This window comes from Triticum dicoccoides, chromosome 5A (genome assembly GCF_002162155.2).
Source record: "Triticum dicoccoides isolate Atlit2015 ecotype Zavitan chromosome 5A, WEW_v2.0, whole genome shotgun sequence".
NCBI lineage: Eukaryota > Viridiplantae > Streptophyta > Magnoliopsida > Poales > Poaceae > Triticum > Triticum dicoccoides.
Window position 1 is genome coordinate 401,133,762 of NC_041388.1, and position 8,558 is coordinate 401,142,319.

Genomic DNA, 8,558 nt, shown 5'->3' on the forward strand with positions numbered 1-8,558 from the left:
TCCTTTGGATGGTTGGACGGATGGATCAGATCACTGTTCCAAGTCCCATGTGGCCTAACCGGTGCACATCACGTGCTGTCGCACGTCCTAGGCGCGGGGTTTCTCTATTTGCTAGGATTACTGCTGCTGAGTAGAGATTTTCTGTGTGACCGTCCTTCGCCGCGGAGGAGCAAAAAAACAAATTTACAAGCTTTGCCCTGGAGGCCGGAGGAGTATATTGCACTGCAAGATATGCTAATGCGAACCTGCGTGGATAACTGGATATATTTCTTCGGGCTCTGACAATGGTTAACGGATTTGGCCAATGTGTCTTTGGTGGCTTGAAAATAAAGTTGGCTGGGTGGCCGTGGCGATAATTGCTAATAGAGCTCCGGCCTTGTGGACCCCGAGTTTTGAAATTATAAAAACTCAAATTTTGAAGTTACGAAAAAAATCTAAAAAAAAGTACACATGTAGATAAGGATGTATCTAAATAATTTAATTGTTTTTTCAACTCCACAGAGGTCGGGATCCAAAAATCCACTCTGTATTCATGATGGCAAACCTCACACCGGATGGAGCTCTTGTATTTGTTGCGGTCATAAAATTAATAATTTGGGATGGACAAATACGTTATGTTTTTACGTTCAAAAAACTTGCAATGTTTTTTTTACTTGACAACATAAAGGTGCTATATTATTTGATAAAAAAAGGTACATCATGGAGCAATATATTCGCATGCACGAAAAGAAACAGCATGATACGACCCGCCAAAAAATCCGCTCCGAGATAAATGTATGTGACGTGCACTTTTGGGTTTGTCGATCTGATGTAGATATTGTGATTACAAACAAATGTTGGAAATTAACGCACAATCGATGGTGATCTGAACACCGCGCAACAAAAATAAAGTAATTTTATCACCACTTCTTTGTTAATAACTCACAAATTGTTAGTCAGTCACAAAAGCCATAACTTAGCACGACACAGAGCAAGTTCGATCAGCCAATACGTCTATTGCTTCATGCCTAGTTCTTGCAAGAAGTTCTTCATCCATAAAACTTACATGCCACCATCAACTCCGACGACGTACTTAAATTTTGTAGTTCATGTGGGAACGCATTTCTGCAATCTTGTGTGCGATGACATCGCTTCCCCTGCATAAGTCATTAGGTATCTAGATGTGGACATCCTACGGTCCTTGTTACCGGCATAATTTGAATATGCACAACCCTGCAATACATGATCACCACCTTCAAAGCATAAACAAGATGTAGAAGCTCCCTTGGATACCTGGAATCCACTTCACTCGTTCCTAGTGAGCTTTACCTAGATTTTTATGAACCGACTAAAATCTACAATTGCATAGGCAATATCAAGCCTAGTGCACACCACGGCATACATGAAACGGCCCACATGAGATTCATATGGTACTTTACTCATTTCATCTTTCTCCTTCTTGCTTGTAGGACACTGCTCAATAGTCAATTTCTGGTGGCATGCAAGCGGAGAGTTTCTTGCGGCATGCAAGCAGAGGATAACAATCTTCGCATATTTCATATCGAATCTTTCAAGCACATTCTCGCTGTATCTTTCATGTGAGAGCCAAAGCAGTTTCTTTGATCTAACACGGGAGATCTTCAAGCTTAGTTCTTTCTTAACTCGTCCTAAATCCTACATGACAAAAGATTTGCTCAGTGTCTTTTTGAGGAGAGCAATTCTCTTTGTGGACAAATCTTCAAGTGCTTGAATGATACATCTTTCAGTGAACAAATTCTCTGAGGAATGTCACCTACAAGAGGAACCGATGAAGATAGGTTCAGCCCAGAAAGAATTAGGTAACTTTGCATGAGAGAGCATCATTGTGACCCTCTTTGTGAGTGTGTTCTTCATTCTCTTTGCAAGACCAATGAGGTGAGGTGTCTTTGGTGTTCTTTTCTCTAGCCTAAAGGAAAACTTTTCGCAATACCTTTCAAAAGGGTATCGATTATGATGAGACCTCGTGCGGGATTCAACTACTTCACGAATCGCGAGGCAATCGAGAGTCCGTGCATGGCATGGCAGGGTACCTTTCAAATGTTTTTTGTTACTTGTACAACCTTTTCATAATTTTTGGATTGAGGTGAATCTTATGCTTCCCTTTCGACTTTTTCTAACACCATGTATATTTATTGTATACAATAGAAAAATAATGATTAAACAAGTTACTAGGCCTTATTTGGGGATCGAAGTGGAGCTACTGCTCCTTGAAGTTTTCAGTTTTGCTAAGCATCAGGTGGTTGAAAATTTTGTGTCATCAGTCAATTCCCCGCAACACATGGCCAAGGCGGGGACGACATAAGGAGCGGCAGCGTCGAGTGTCGGCCTTGCCGAGGCCGGGCTAGGCCCTCACCGTAGCCGGTGACGACGCTATGAGCGGTAGCGACCTGCGACGTCTCAGGTGGAGGCGAGGAAGAAATTTAGTGCGGGGTCAGGGGTGAAGGGGGTTGTTCATTGGGGCGAGACAAGAGAGATGGCAGGGAGGCGACCAACATGGTGGTGGGTATGAATGATCGAGGTCGAGGGAGGAGGGGTGAGGCGGTGATAGATGAACAAGTAACCAATCTGTTTTGAGCCGTTGGATGAAGATGTATCGAGGATAAAAGTTCTTTTTTTGCGGGGAAACCAGAGAGCTTTATTCATATGGAGGCATTCTTGGGACAATCAACCAATAGGCTGGTCACCAAAAAGCCAGGAGTCTCCTCAAGCCAGCTATCGGTCACATTCCAAGTGCAAGCGCGCTTTGCACAAAGATGCGTCGGGTCATTAGCTGACCTGTTTACATGTTGAATATCAAAGAAAGTAAAATTATTACATAGCTCTCCTATCTCTAACAATAAAGGAGCGACAATTGACCGAGAATTGTGGCGAGTGTTCCAGAGCGTCACCATCTCCAAGCAATCAGTTTCCATTACCACATGTGAGAATCCTCGAAGTGAAGCGAAACGAACCCCATCTCGTAGTGATAAACCATCCATAATCAAGGGATCAGAAATACCCAAATATGGTTTGCACCATGCTCCCAGGAACACCGAAGAGGATCTAGCTGTTGGGGAACATAGTAATTTCAAAAAAATTCCTACGCACACACAGGATCATGGTGATGCATAGCAACGAGAGGGGAGAGTGTCGTCCATGTACCTCGTAGACCGTTAAGCGGAAGCGTTATGAAAACGCAGTTGATGTAGTTGTACGTCTTCACGATCGACCGATCCTCAGTACCAAACGTACGGCACCTCCGCGTTCAGCACACGTTCAGCTCGGTGACGTCCCGCGAACTCACGATCCAGTAGAGCTCGGGGAAGAGTTTCGTCAGCATGACGGGATGGTGACGATGTTGATGAAGCTAACGCAGCAGGGCTTCGCCGAAACACCACTACAGTATGCCCGAGGTGGATTATGGTGGAGGGGGGCACCGCACACGGCTGGGAGAGATCTTTGTGATCAACTTGTGTGTCTAGAGGTTCCCCCATGTCCCTGTATATAAAGGAGCAAGGGGGATGCCGGTCCGCCCTTGTTGGCGCGCCTAGAGGAGGAATCCTCCTCCTAGTAGGAGTAGGATTCCTCCCTTTCCTACTCCTACTAGGAGGGGGAAAGGCACGGAGAGAAGAGAAGGAAAGGGGGGCGCCGCCCCCTTCTCCTTGTCCAATTCAGACAGGGGGAAGGGGGCGTTGACTGCCCTAGGCCGGCCCCTCTCTCTTTCCCTTATGGCCCAACAAGGCCCATTAGCCCCCGGGAGGTTCCGGTAACCCCTCCGGTACTCCGGTAAAATCCTGATTTCACCCGGAACTATTCCGATGTCCAAATGTAGGCTTCCAATATATCAATCTTTATGTCTCGACCATTTCGAGACTCCTCGTCATATCCGTGATCATATCCGGGACTCCGAACTACCTTCAGTACATCAAAACATATAAACTCATAAAATCGATCGTCACCGAACTTTAAGCGTGCGGACCCTACGGGTTCGAGAACTATGTAGACATGACCGAGACACGTCTCCGGTCAATAACCAATAGCGGAACCTGGATGCTCATATTGGTTCCTACATATTCTACAAAGATCTTTATCGGTCAAACCGCACAACACTATACGTTGTTCTCTTTGTCATCGGTATGTTACTTGCCCGAGATTCGATCGTCGGTATCCAATACCTAGTTTAATCTCGTTACTCGTTTCATAATACATCATCCCGTAACTAACTCATTAGTTATCATGCTTGCAAGGCTTATAGTGATGTGTATTACCGAGAGGGCCCAGAGATACCTCTCCGACAATCGGAGTCAAATCCTAATCTTGATCTATGCCAACTCAACAAGTACCATCGGAAACACCTGTAGAGCACCTTTATGATCACCCGGTTACGTTGTGACGTTTGGTCGCACACAAAGTGTTCCTCCAGTATTCGGGAGCTGCAAAATCTCATAGTCATAAGAATATGTATAAGTCATGAAGAAAGGAATAGCAGTAAACAAACGATCAAGTGCTAAGCTAACGGAATGGGTCAAGTCAATCACATCATTCTCCTAATGATGTGATCCCATTGATCAAATAACAACTCATGTCTATGGTTAGGAAACTTAACCATCTTTGATCAATGAGCTAGTCAAGTAGAGGCATACTAGTGACACCATGTTTGTCTATGTATTCACACATGTATTATGTTTTCGGTTAATACAATTCTAGCATGAATAATAAACATTTATCATGAAATAAGGAAATAAATAATAACTTTATTATTGCCTCTAGGGCATATTTCCTTCAGTCTCCCACTTGCACTAGAGTCAATAATCTAGATTACACGGTAATGATTTTAACACCCATGGAGCCTTGGTGTTGATCATGTTTTGCTCGTGGAAGAGGCTTAGTCAACGGGTCTGCAACATTCAGATCCATATGTATCTTGCAAATCTCTATGTCTCCCACATGGACTTGATCCCGAATGGAATTGAAGCGTCTCTTGATGTGCTTGGTTCTCTTGTGAAATCTGGATTCCTTTGCCAAGGCAATTGCACCAGTATTGTCACAAAAGATTTTCATTGGACCCGATGCACTAGGTATGACACCTAGATCGGATATGAACTCCTTCATCCAGACTCCTTTATTCGTTGTTTCCGAAGCAGCAATGTACTCTGCTTCACATGTAGATCCCGGCACGATGCTCTATTTAGAACTGCTCCAATTGACAGCTCCACCGTTTAATATAAACACGTATCCGGTTTGCGATTTAGAATCTTCTGGATCAGTGTCAAAGCTTGCATCAACATAACCATTTACGATGATCTCTTTATCATATCCATAAACGAGAAACATATCCTTTGTCCTTTTCAGGTACTTCAGGATGTTCTTGACCGCTGTCCAGTGATCCACTCCTGGATTACTTTGGTACCTCCCTGCTAGGCTAATAGCAAGACACACATCAGGTCTGGTACACAGCATTGCATACATGATAGAGCATATGGCTGAAGCATAGGGAACACTTTTCATTTTCTCTCTATCTTCTACAGTGGTCGGGCATTGAGTCTTACTCAACTTCACACCTTGTAACACAGGCAAGAACCCTTTCTTAGCTTGATCAATTTTGAACTTCTTCAAAACTTTATCAAGGTATGTGCTTTGTGAAAGTCCAATTAAGCGTCTTGATCTATCTCTATAGATCTTGATGCCCAATATATAAGCAGCTTCACCGAGGTCTTTCATTGAAAAACTTTTATCCAAGTATCATTTTATGCTGTCCAGAAATTCTATATCATTTCCAATCAATAATATGTCATCCACATATAATATTAGAAATGCTACAGAGCTCCCACTCACTTTCTTACAAATACAGGCTTCTCCAAAAGTCTGTATAAAACCATATGCTTTGATCACACTATCAAAATGTTTATTCCAACTCCTAGAGGCTTGCACCAGTCCATAAATGGATCGCTGGAGCTTGCACACTTTGTTAGCTCCCTTTGGATCGATAAAACCTTCAGGTTGCATCATATACAACTCTTCTTCCAGAAATCCATTCAGGAATGCAGTCTTTACATCCATTTGCCAAATTTCATAATCATAAAATGCGGCAATTGCTAACATGATTCGGACGGACTTAAGCATCACTACGGGTGAGAAGGTCTCATCGTGGTCAACTCCTTGAACTTGTCGAAAACCTTTTGCAACAAGTCGAGCTTTGTAGACAGTAACATTACCGTAAGCGTCTGTCTTCTTCTTGAAGATTCATTTGTTCTCGATGGCTTGTCGATCATTGGGCAAGTCAACCAAAGTCCACACTTTGTTCTCATACATGGATCCCATCTCAGATTTCATGGCCTCAAACCATTTTGTGGAATCTGGGCTCATCATCGCTCCTCATAGTTCGTAGGTTCGTCATGGTCAAGTAACATGACCTCCAGAACTGGATTAACGTACCACTCTAGTACGGATCTTGCTCTGGTTGACCTACGAGGTTCGGTAGTGACTTGATCTAAAGTTTCATGATCATCATCATTAGCTTCCTCAATAATTGGTGTAGATGTCACAGGAACCGGTTTCTGTGATGAACTACTTTCCAATAAGGGAGCAGGTACAGTTACCTCATCAAGTTCTACTTTCCTCCCACTCACTTCTTTCGAGAGAAACTCCTTCTCTAGAAAGGATCCATTCTTAGCAACGAATATCTTGCCTTCGGATCTGTGATAGAAGGTGTACCCAATGGTTTCCTTTGGGTATCCTATAAAGACAAATTTCTCCGATTTGGGTTCGAGCTTATCAGGTTGAAGCTTTTTCATATAAGCACCGCAACCCTAAACTTTAAGAAACGACAACTTTGGTTTCTTGCCAAACCATAGTTCATAAGGCGTCGTCTCAACGGATTTTGATGGTGCCCTATTTAATATGAATGCAGCCGTCTCTAAAGCATAACCCCAAAACGATAGCGGTAAATCAGTAAGAGACATCATAGATCGCACCATATCTAGTAAAGTACGATTACGACGTTCGGACAACACCATTACGCTGTGGTGTTCCGGGTGGCGTGAGTTGCGAAACTATTCCGCATTGTTTCAAATGTAGGCCAAACTCGTAACTCAAATATTCTCCTCCATGATCAGATCGTAGAAACTTTATTTTATTGTTACGATGATTTTCCACTTCACTCTGATTTTTTTTGAACTTTTCAAATGTTTCAGACTTATGTTTCATTAAGTAGATATACCCATATCTGCTCAAATTATCTGTGAAGGTGAGAAAATATCGATACCCGCTGCGAGCCTCAATATTCATCGGACCACATACATCAGTATGTATGATTTCCAACAAATCTGTTGCTCGCTCCATAGTTCCGGAGAACGGCGTTTGAGTCATCTTGCCCATAAGGCATGGTTCGCAAGTACCAAGTGATTCATAATCAAGTGATTCGAAAAGTCCATCAGTATGGAGTTTCTTCATGCGCTTTATACCAATATGATCCAAACGGCAGTGTCACAAATAAGTTGCACTATCATTATCAACTCTGCATCTTTTGGCTTCAACATTATGAATATGTGTATCACTACTATAAAGATTCAACAAGAATAGACCACTCTTTAAGGGTGAATGACCATAAAAGATATTACTCATATAAATAGAACAACCATTATTCTAAGATTTAAATGAATAACCGTTTCGCATCAAACAAGATCCAGATATAATGTTCATGCTTAACGCTGGCACCAAATAACAATTATTTAGGTCTAAAACTAATCTCGAAGGTAGATATAGAGGTAGCGTGCCGACGGCGATCACATCGACTTTGGAACCATTTCACACGCGCATCGTCACCTTGTCCTAGCCAGTACTCGCTTAATTCGTAGTCCCTGTTTCGAGTTGCAAATATTAGCAACAGAACCAGTATCAACTACCCAAGTGCTACTGCGAGCTCTGGTAAGGTACACATCAATAACATGTATACCACATATACCTTTGTTCACTTTGCCATCCTTCTTATCCGCCAAATACTTGGCGCAGTTCTGCTTCTAGTGACCAGTCTATTTGCAGTAGAAGCACTCAGTTTCAGGCTTAGGTCCAGACTTGGGTTTCTTCTCCTGAGAAGCAACTTGTTTGCCATTCTTCTTGAAGTTCCCATTCTTTTTCCCCTTTCCCTTTTTCTTGGAACTGGTGGTCTTATTGACCATCAACACTTGATGCTCCTTCTTGATTTCTACCTCCGCAGCCTTTAGCATCGCGAAGAGCTCGGTAATAGTCATATTCATCCCTTGCATATTATAGTTCATCACAAAGCTTTTGTAGCTTGGTGGCAATGATTGAAGAACTTTGTCAATGACACTATCAACAGGAAGATTAACTCCCAGTTGAGCCAAGTGATTATGATACCCAGACATTTTGAGTATATGCTCACTGACAGAACTATTCTCCTCCGTCTTGCAGCTATAGAACTTATTAGAGACTTCATATCTCTCAATCCGGACATTAGCTTGAAATATTAACTTCAACTCCTGGAACATCTCATATGCTCCATGACATTCAAAACACCGTTGAAGTCCCGGTTCTAAGCCGTA